The following is an 11,110-nucleotide window of genomic DNA, read 5'->3' on the forward strand; positions in this document are numbered from 1 at the left end:
CGCATGTCCCTTTGCGAAGGGGAACTAACTATAAACGCTTCCTGCTCCGCCGCCGTTATGCGACCTTTTTCCACCATGTGGCCGTTGCTGATAAGTGGTTCTTGGGCTCCCTGCGCGCAAGGAGTTTGACATTTGGTTAACTCCTTCGCACTGAGCTACAGAGCCCGGGTAATGGCCGCAGAGCCCAACTTTCGCTGATGCCCTTTCTGCAGAAAATCACCAAAAGGTCATCTTGGTTTCCCCCTTTGGGATCCCAGCCCTTTTAACGCCCTTTTGAGCCCGACTCCACAAACAAAGTCCCCCTTTGAGCCAAGCGCTCCTGAAATCTGATGCCCTTGTTCGTTTTGCACTGCTGGTGGCAGGGAGGAAAACAACAAAGTGACATTTCTGTCATTGGTCACCAAGCCAGCAGGGTAAGACAAGAATATTTATCTCTTCCTTGAGTGCTCTGAGGCCTCTGATCTAAAAAAATTACAGTTGCTGGCAATCACCGTTCCTAGCAATCAGGCTACAGCAGAGACAAGGGGAAGATGAACAAACACCCTGATAGAAATACTCAGGAACCAACACTAATAACAGGATCCACCCAGAAATGATGCCTTGTGTGCAACAGAAACAACAACAACAAAAAAATGCCTTTAAACTTGCACTGCTATTAAGTAACATAAAACTTTGCCAGATAAGGATTGTTTGCTCTCACTTAGGGGTTTCTGGCAGCCCTGCTCCCTGGATTATTTCCTGAAATGCATTTGCTTTTTTGTTTGTTTGTTTCGTTTTTCTTTTTCAGCTGAGGATCTTAAAGGCAAAGCGATTTTCAGCATGGGCTCGTACCACCGGGTCACGCTGGGCAGCACAAACAATCCCATCTGTGGTGAGGGCCCCTTATCACAACATGGGGGGGGAAAACCCAAGTGTGTGTGCTTGGGCCAGCTCATCTGCTTCCATGTTGTCTTCTCGCTGGGATTTGCCCCATCTCCTTCTGTCTGAACTCCCCCAGCCACTCGCTGGGCGAGAAGCACCTCCTTCCCCCACAGGCCTTTCCAGCCTGGTGGCAGCTGCATGCTTGGGGACACCGAGATGTGGCTCAGAGCCGCCGCGCTGGCATGGGAGGGAAGGAGAAGGACAACTGGGCTCTTCTGGGGCCATCCAAGAGCTGCTGATGCCGGCCAGGTCCAACACCCACGGAGGAGGAGAAGCCCCGGGGTCTGGTGCCCGCCTCAGCGCTGCACCACAGCCTCCCCGGGAAGGCGTGAGGCCCCGGTCCCTGGGGCAGATCTCACACGTGGGCCCGCCACGGGGCCGTTCAGCTGCAAACCCAACGAAAGCAGCGCGCTCGGGCGGCTCTCAGAGGGTTGCAGCAAGCGGGTGAGAAACCGCTGAAGGGAGAAACGTCAGGAAGCTCGCGGTGGCCTCGGCGAGACACAAGAAGATTTAACTCTTTGGTGGGCTTCAAGTGCTCACCAGCACCATCAAAGCTTAGCTATCGAGGTTACCCCTGTGTAGGAAGCAGAGCAGGAGGGGGGATTTTCAGCCCGATGAGTTAAAATGCTGCTGATCGAATGCGCTTCCACTCGGGTCAGATCGATTTCCCCGGCCCCTGTGACTGATACAAGCATGTCCAGCTGAGGAATTGCAAAGAAAACAGGCTTGAAACCAATTTCATTGCAGCCGGCACCAGCTGCGTGCGTTGATAAGGCCTCTGATAACACTGCGGAGGGGAGTTATCAATGTCGGACAGGGTTTTCTCATAGCTACGACTCTGGCTGGAGGCAGGTACCAGAGAGTGCTTCCAGTGCCCAAAAACCATCCCTTGCAACAGCGACCGGCTGGGGCAGCCTGGGGCTGGGGCAGTGTGCTGGCGAGCTGTTTGCCATCTTATTTTATTGCTCTTTTCTGAAGTGCCTGTGAGATGCGGAGGCTTATCAGAGCCCCCCAGAGATAACACTTCAGACAGTGACAGGCACTTGCGGGATCACCATCAGCAGCACAGCCACGAGTCAGGTTTCCTGGGGACGTGTCTGGGACAGGCGTGAGAGCCATCAGCGTTCGGCCTCTTCTTTGGCAAAATTTGGCTATGTTAGCTTAACCGTGGTGCTTGCTCCAGCTGCACTGGCTGAACTGCCCAGGCTCGGTTCATCCAGGCTCATTAATCTAATGAAGCTATTAAACCCTGCTTGGAGTGACAGCTTATTGCAGGGCCAATGCAGTTACGCTGCGGCGAGCTGCTTGCCCTGCCCAGCGCCTGGGCACGCTCCTGGGGGGCTGCAGCTTGCCGGGGAGCTGCGGTGCTCACAGTGCCCTCGCCAAGATTTACCCATCTTTGGAGCTGGGAAGGATTCCCAGAAACACGAAATTAGGAAGCAAACAGAGAGCTGGAAAGGAAATGACACCTAAAGGTCTGATCGCATCTTCTCCGCCTGCAGCTGAGCAGATTTAAAAGGTAACCCAGCCCAGCTACCTGTCGCCACCACGCTCCCCGCCAGCAGCTTCAGCCTCCTGAGCACTTCCAAAATATCTGGCTCAGTGCCGTACGCATCCTCTCCATCACCTGTTCTGCTTATGGGAGCTGGCTTAACTTTGTCTGTTTCCTTCACCCAGCTCGTGCTGCCTGCAACGGTGACAAAGTCCTGCAGGTCAGGGGAGCGGGAGGATGCGCCGACGTTGTGCTGGCAGCAGATCGCATCCTGCAGGGTCAATTAGCCTTGCAAAAAAGGTTTCAGCAGGTATGTGTGCCCCAAAATGCAAGGCAAGGGAGCAAAAAGGGGATGAGGCCTTCCTGGGAGTGCACGAGGAGGGCATGGAGGGAACATTGTCCCGACCGGTGCCAGAGCAGAAGAGGGGTTGGTGTTGTCTCCGGATGCGGCACAGTGAAACTTTAGCTCCAGGCCATTCCTGTTTGTCTTTGCTCCTTGCATGTTGTGAATAGATATTAGCTCAAGCTCAATGGGCTCCACGCAGGTCTTGGAGCCAGATGATTCAAGCTGGGATTTGTTCCACATCTTGGTTTTCGCATGTTTTCTTTAGCTGCATTTTAATTGTGGGCTTTTCCTTTTTGTTTGGTGAGCCATACGACGTGGGTACCATTCCTTGCAACCATAAATGTCCCAAATAAATGCTGTTCTCCGATTATGCAAGGGGAAAGAGGAAGTGCCCTACAACATAACAGGTTAGGTTTTTATCACAGCTCCTCGCCTGGAAAGCCATTGGGAACGTGTCCACACAAAATGCCTGGTGCTAGTCTGGAAAACAGTGTACAATGCCAGCAGAGCCCCAGAGAGAGGAGCGTAACACAGCTAAACAAAGCTGGGCTTGGGTTTAGATCACCTTCATTTCCACCTTGAGCCAACAAACCTCTACTCTGAATGCAGCTGAGCTCAAGCCCAGCTTGGGAAGGGAAACAAAATTCTCCTTGCTTACATAGCTGCCTGAATTTCTGCAGGTCGGTCCCAACAGGCTGCAGTAACCCACGGGCTGCTCTCTACATCCTGAGCCGCAGGAGGCCAGGAAGAGGCTGGTGGCTGAAAATGAGGTGGTCTGATTGTATGTGGACCCATCAAACCTCAGGCAATCGATCGCTGCTTCCTGCTGCTCCGTGCCCCATGTGTTCGACAGCTTTGTGCTGCAGTGCTCGCGTTTGGTCATGGAGCAGGAGAGGGCTGGTGGGGACCTCCAAGGGGGTATTTGGAGGAGAACCCCAAAAACAGCCCCGTAGGACTTCTAGGAGGGACAGCTTTGACCCCCCACTCCCAGCTGCTGCTACCTCCCTCCCCCAGATTTATTTGGGGCAGGTGGCTGCGGGCAGCCCCATAGCACAGGCACCCTAGCCCTCCTGAGATGGGGCTCTGCCCCCCCTGCCTGCCATGCCCACATCATTCTGCTGGATCTGGTGGATAGCTGCAGGCAGCAAATTTGAGCAGTGTCCCCATGCCAATTTAAATAAATAAGTGACTCCGAATGCTTTGCCTGGCATCTCATTCAGCCGCTCAAGCATCAAATACCTCCGGGATTCTTTGGGTCTTAATTTGCAGAGCTATTTCCCTTCTGAGCGCTCTTTTATTTTCCTTTTTGCTTATTTAAACCTGTTTTTCCTGTGGTGAACGATCTTTGTGGGTGAAAGGAGGCAGGGATGGTGGAAGGGCTTCCCTCCAGCTTTAAGAGAGACCAGAGGACTCTAGTGAAAAAAAGTCTTTGCTGGCTGCTGCTTCCCCAGCCGTGGCTGCTGGAGATGAGTGTGGGTCCGAAATACCACAGATGCCTCAAGGACAGAACAAGCTCAGGCCTGATGGAGTTGCCTTTAACATCAACATGAGCCGGGAAGGAGGGCGAGGGGGTGACATGCAGCCCCCCTGCTCTGCCCTTCCTGCTTCTCAGGGTGCTTCAGAGCATGGGGTCTGCAAAGAAACCCCTGGAGTGGCCACTGAGGTACCTCAGAGGCTGCAAGAGCCAAACACAAATGGAAAAGGAGCTGGTGTTATTTTCTTTTTATTTTAAGCCAAAGATGAGAATACTGAGGGATCTGATTCATGGTATTTGAACACCTGGGAGTGATAGACAGCAGAGCCTTCTCAGAGGCACGAGATCTTTGCTGCATGTAATCTAAAACAAATGTCTCCGCAGCCAATCTCTAATCAAGGCCTTACAGAGCACTGAATAAATATAGCGGCTTAACTAAATTAGCGAGATTCATGGTGGTGCTGGATTTGTGGCTCCTCATTCCACCCACATACCCCTTACGCAGACCTTCCTCACTTCCCTCCAGGTATCTGCTTAACGCAGTGGCCCGGTGTGGTGTTTTGCAGGTATTTGATAATAAGCAATGATGCTTTGGGGCAGGACACGTGCACAGGCTCAAGCTCCTGCAAGCTTGTCCCAGTCAACCTGCAAAATAGCCGAGAGCACTTCTTCAAGCACAGTTCCCTTTTTCTCATGCTAGCGCCCGTTGTGGTTTTGCACTGTGCTTTTGCATGCAGCAGCTCCGCTCCTGCAAGGCTGCAGCAGCCTTTGCACGGGTACAGGAGGGACGAGGCAAGCAGAGGCGCTGCACCAGCCTCCCTCCCGAGGGTGCCTGCTCTCTCTCTAGCAGCATTCACCATGGTCAACGTTTTGCACATCAGCCAGACCATAAATAAACGGTTTGGCCTCGTGCTTTAGATGTGCTCGGTAAAAGCAGCATGAGCTTTGCTGCATCCCTTCAGCTCCTCCGTATTCCTGCCAGCCCTGCAGCCTCCCCTGCCTGCGGGCAGCAGCGGTGGGAAGAGAGCACGGCCACCTCAGTGAAGAGATGGACTTGTGCATGGAGAGATCAGGGGCCAGGCTGTTTGCATAGCCCAGCTCAGCAGGGATTTCCCAATGCAGGCTGTCAAATGCCGGGTGTCCCAGCAAACGCTCTGTTTTCGATGCCCATTACGTTTTCCTAACATTTTTTGGGTTGTCCCCACCGCATCCACATGGTGTATCTGGCTTTTGTGCTATCTCCTGCCCACAACCGTGTCCTGTTTGATGGGGTTTAATGAACAAACCCTCTGAGGAGGCTGTGGTGACCATGGTGTGGCTCCCAGCAATGCTCTCAAGCACGGGGACTTGACCAGCCCCAGCAGCGAGGCAGCCCACAGCGGCTCCCTTTGCCATCCCCCTTTGAACTCATCTGTGAGGGTGCCAAGGCTCAACTAGATATTTAGTTCCCTGGCACTTACTTAGGCCCCCGTGCCCTAAATAGCACTCAGCAGTCATTTATCATTGCAGGCTGGGTTCTCCAGGCAGCGTGCTTTCACGTGCTAGTATTTATAGGCGAGCCAATTTTAATTTTTTTTTCAGAAACACCGAAATAGTTATGCTCTCTGCTGAAATACCCCATCGAAGCTGCCACGCTCTGTGGTTCAATAAACATCGGCCACCTCACGAACGAAGTTTGTCACAACATGCTCTCTTCTCATCCCCTGGATCTGCTCTGGCTGTGGCTGCTCTTCTGGAAACCACCCTCGTTTCTCTGCTACGAAGCGCCCGGGCCGCGCAGCTGGCCTTCGCTTCGGATGCAGAGCCGGGCACCGTCCCCTCCTGCAGGAATCGCTGCCCCGCTGCGAAGCCTGGACGGAGAAATTGCTCTAATTAGAGGCGAGCGAAGCGCTCCTCCTGCTCGGAGAGCTGCAGGTCCCCGGCCTACTTAAGGCCCGGTGTAAGGCCATTAGCACGACAGCGCGTCTCCCCAGAACCGCGCGCTTGGCGGGCTGCCCGCCGGCTGCGGCAGGGCCGCGGGGAGGTGCCAAGCACAGTAATTAACGCCCGTGTCGTGGTGGTGCTGGCAGCAAGCCGCAAACGGGAGGCACGCCGGGCTCTGCCCTCCTTGACTCCCTCCACGGGCACCGGTGAAGGCCCCTCGGTGCCACAAGGCCTCAGGGCCGCGGTGACCCGCTGAAAAGCAGTGACCCCCAGTGAAGGGCACCTGGTGATACTAAAAATTCAGCTAAATCACTGAATGCGGCACCTTGCCTGGGTCAGGGTGCTGTGTCTGCCTGGCTTTCCCCATGCCCACTTGGGCTGCAGCTCTGCGAGCAGGCAGCGGCCTCACCGGGGCGAGCCGCAGCAGGGGTGCCGCCACCTCCCTCGTGTGCCGAGCGGGTGCAGCGGCAGCCAAAAGCTGCCTTATTAGGTCTTAATTACCTCCTTGCTATCCGAAATTCTTAAATTTGCCACTAAAGGCAGATAGGAGTAAAAATGTCACACTTTTGCAGCTCAGATATTTGCAGCCATGAATAATACACTCGCACACTCATTTACTAATGGATACACTTCTCTTCTAATTTCTTTTCCCCTCCAGACATTTGCAGAAGCTCTTTTCATTCCCATCACACCTTTAGCTAGCAGTAAGCCATTCTGTTTTGTTGCTCTTATCTCTTCCCTGAAAGCTTTTATTGACTGCCTGTTGTTTTTTCTCTTCACCTTTTCCATTTCCCATACAGTCTATTTTTTTTTCAAGTCTTCAGATCTGCAAGAACTCCCTTGTGAAGTTATTTTGGAGATTTCTCTCTGCAGCAGCTGAGAGCTAATGATGGGAGCAAGGAGGAAAAGCAGAGCTGGCTCCAGGATCTGGTGGGACTGGGGGGGTGTCAATAAATTCACCTTGGCGGTGATGGAGGTGCCAAGTTTTCTGCCATTTCTCTGAGCACACCCACAGCCAGAACAGGACTCGGGCACTGAGGAGGACAGGAGAAGACCATGACTGAGAGCAGCACCTACCTGCTTTGCTTCCACTGCCAGTTGGCTGGAGCAAGGGACTTTCCGAAGCGCTGATGCACAAAACCGCCAACAGCTCAGCTTTGATCCCTCTGCTTTGAAAGAAGCCCTGAACTTGCCAAAGTGACCAGCTCCCACCAGAGGTCGGAGGCAGCCTCCTTTGCCTGATTTCTCTCCTGCGGGTAGCTCTGTGCTGCGTGTTAGGAAGTGCTTGGCCACCTCTAGGAACCTGGGTTTGGATGGCTGGGCTGGTGGTGGCTTTTGGAAACCAACCACAGCAACCATCTGAGATGTTTTGGTGGCTCTTTGCCACCTGAACACCACAATAACCAGCAGGGCTTCTTGCAGCAGCGCTTCCCTGGCTCCCAAATGGAGATGTGTGGAGTTGGCAGCCCCACTCCCAACTCACACCAGTCAAACCCAGCATGTCCCAAAGGTGTTTGGTGACTTGTGTCAAATCGTGGAAATCAAAGCAGCTGCTTCTTGCTCCTCAGAAAGGAGCTGGTGTCACTCCCCACCACCACTTGGCTTTTGCAAGGCTCAAAAAAGCTCTTTGCCCAGCTCAAGCAAAACCAGCAGAAGAAACGCAGGGTTTCTAGGTCATGCTGTTCTTGGGAGATGAGGCAGAAAGCAGGTTAGGAGACTCTCCAAACACCTCGCAGGGAGGAGGACAGGCCCAAGCATCGTGGCCCAGAAGCCCAAGCCCTCTCCTATGCATCTCAGAAACACCTTGCCCAAGCTGCCTCCTGCTGCTGCCAAGTCCCCTCGCACAGGGCTCCTGCTGCTGGCAGCCCAGCCAGCCTGTGGTTAAACCCATGCTCGATTTGGGGGAAGCAGAGAGGTTTAGATTTGCCTACGAGCAAGAAGCCGCAGTGCTGCATCTGCCCTCCCCGCCCCGGCTCCCCTCGCCGCTCTCCGAAGCCTTCCCAGCCTTTTGCTTTCCATGCTCCACTGGCGTCTAATCCTGCGTGCAGGAGCCCTCGTGCTTCCTGCGCTTGTTCCTCCTGGGCATCTGCTTTCTCTTCCATTCTGCCTGCCCGTTCAGCAGCCTGAACTCGGTTACTCTAATCCCTCCATCTTCAGTCGTGTTCTCAGCTTCACATAATAAATATTAACAGCTTACACGTACCTTGGGGTTCTTATGCAAGGACTCCAAATAGCTTTATGGTTCGGATGCACATGGGGATCACTTTATTCACTAGCAAAATACAGCCACCGATGAGACAGCAGTTGTTTAGCAACCTACAGCAACAACACACAATAGTTAAGACGGGAAGTGAAGATAAATATCGCATCCATTTGAAACTCCAGGAGGGGATTGGAGTTGGCAGAATATAAGTGCTCGCGTTGAATTTTAGCCAGAATACTCCGAATAGCATTCCTACGCTTACAGCGAGAACTAGAGGATTTAAAATACCTAACCCATCCCCGGTGGTTTATTTACAACTCTCGTTAACAGTGCTGACATTTTAGAGATGCTCTTAACTAGAGAAAGGTGAGTTACTCAAGTAATGAACTGCACGGAATTACTCTAAAGCCCTTCCTCAGAATTTCTATGGAAGGAGCAATCAGATTATTATGTACAATCAATAACTATCTATTAGCTAGGGAATTAAATTTATATATTTCAGGCAGTTTCTCCCTTCAGCTACAACTATCTCTATCCCAAAACAACAGAAAGCCAATGACTACATGTTCTTTTTTCAGCTGTGCCATGAGCCCTTCTACTGTCTCCTGACACTCAAAAGCTGAATGTGGTGAAAGGAAAAAGGGGAGGGGGCAGAGAACCACTTTCCTTCCTCCCCAGAGCATGGCAGTCAAGGGGCAGGGGTTCTGGGCAAGGACCCCGCATCCTCACGTGGAAGCAAGCAGGGATGGAAAATTGCAGATGGGAAAGATGCAGATGGGAGCTACCCCATCACCTACGCCAGCGCATCCACCTGGCAAGGTGGTAACAGCATTTTGGGGATGAGCAAGCTAAAAGGAGGCTTTTGGGGATGGCTTTCGGGATGGAGGCATTGCTTTGGCTCCAGAGCAACGTGAGCCCCAGCCCCCTAGCGAAACCAGCCCCTGACATGACCTCCTCTTTCCGGAGGTCTGCAGAAAGCTCCTTGTGCTACGTAGCTGCACTGGCTTTGTCCCTTTCTGCCCAGAATTTGATATTTCTATCGGTTTTGAATTTCACCACCCTGCAGAAAGGCCCCTGCTCTTGTTTCTCCAGATTGCTCTGGTCCTGTCCCCTACCATCCACCACTTCACTTTAAAGGCACAGGGGAGCGCGGGTTTTTCCACTGTTGTTACAGCCTGCGTCTTCTCAAAGCTCCCCAAGGACAATATTAAACACTGACATGCGCTTATGAGCCTCTTTCCCCCAAACACATTAATTCTTTGACCTGGACTGCTAAGCATACATAGCATGCACAGAAAAGTGATTTTTCTCCCCTTTTTTTTTCCAGTGGCTGTACAGACACAGCTTAGTGCGATCCACCCGCTCCGATCCACCCGCTCCTACCCACTTCATTTTTTCATACTTAGTAAACTAGCAATTATGTCAAAGGAAAAGTTTGTTTTGTGTGATCTGCTTTATATAAGTGTGTTTGGCAATTCTTGAACTTTGTCTGGAGCATCCGCATGCTGGAATATTTCCCACTTGAAGTGTTCCTGGTAGAAGTTAGCAAATAGCATAGATAAATGGGATGGGGGAATAAGCAAGAAAGACTTGTTTATACAGCTATCGAAATCCGTGCCAGGTCAGAGAACACAGAAGAGCATGAAACCTCTTCAACTCCATTTTAGTCCATGTCAGGATTGCACCATCCTTCTAAACAGACATGCAACAGTCTGGAGGAAAGGACAGGGAGCCCAGGTCAAACAACATTTCAGTGAGGTCCTAAAGAAAGACCAGGCTGGGCTCAGGATTTCCCTGCTCTTGGCCGGGCAGAGGCAGGACGGGTGAGAAATGCCTTCCCCTGCAGGGAAGATGCAGGGACAAGGCACCAAACCTTGCACGGCTCTGCTGCCTCTTCCCCCGGGCGCCAGGGCAGTCGCCCGTGCCAGCACGCCAGCCGTGCCCTGCACACCCAGCCTTCCTGGGAAGCGAGGCGGGCAGAGAAACAAGGGCATCCGCAGCAGCCAGGAGCCCGGCCCGGTTCACGAGAAGCCCCGTGGGGCAAAGCTGCGTCAGCAGGGCCTGGGTGGGAGAGGGGACAGCCACCCACGGGCATGCAAGGGATTCCTTCCCGAGAAGCAAGCACTACTCCCTGCTCTGATCCTGCCCACATATTTCTCAGCAAACTCAGATCTTGCCTCGGGGCACTCGGTATTATTTGATTTATCCGAAGGGATAAATCTCCCTCCGCCCCTTCCAAGGCTGGCACGCTACGAGCACCTTGAACCTGCAGACACCGGGGCTCGGCTGAACGCTGGCCTCTGCTGCCGCAGGCCCTGCTCCCTCCCCACTCCCCTCCTTCCTAAGGTGACCAGCCTGACACGACAATAAATCAGGGCAGGAACCCAAGCGTCGTCCTTTCACCCGTAACCTCTGGCCGTCTCGCTTTGCCCAGAGCCTTATCGCAGCTCCCTGGGGAGCCACCAGGCACCGCGGTCACCCCAGAGGCCTCCCCGTGCTGCTTGCGAGCTGCAAGGTTTTGGGGAGGCTGCAGCAGGAGGCTGCAGCAGGCAGGGAAGAGGCGCGCTTGCCGCCTGCCGTCAGCAGCCTGAACTGAAAGGAGAAGATCGCTGCGATGCCGACACCTCTGCCAGCCCCTCCAGGCCTCCGCTGACTTGACGTGGAGCAAGCAGCTCAGCAGACCTCCTCTCCTCGCTGCCCACCTCTGCTCTGACACGAGGATGTACTCGTCTGCGAGGCAGCCACATCGTG

The 11,110-nt window shown here is 53.4% G+C and overlaps 1 long non-coding RNA gene across 1 annotated transcript; it reads left to right on the forward strand.

The window, feature by feature from the left end:
* Window positions 1-75: 75 nt before the first annotated feature.
* LOC310888428 lies at window positions 76-3,952 on the forward strand. The gene is made up of 2 exons (XR_014575904.1): window positions 76-2,723; window positions 3,440-3,952. It is a non-coding gene; the product is annotated as an uncharacterized lncRNA (long non-coding RNA).
* Window positions 3,953-11,110: the final 7,158 nt, after the last annotated feature.

Source organism: Anser anser (genome assembly GCF_964211835.1).
Source record: "Anser anser genome assembly, chromosome: 1".
NCBI classification, from domain to species: Eukaryota; Metazoa; Chordata; class Aves; order Anseriformes; family Anatidae; genus Anser; species Anser anser.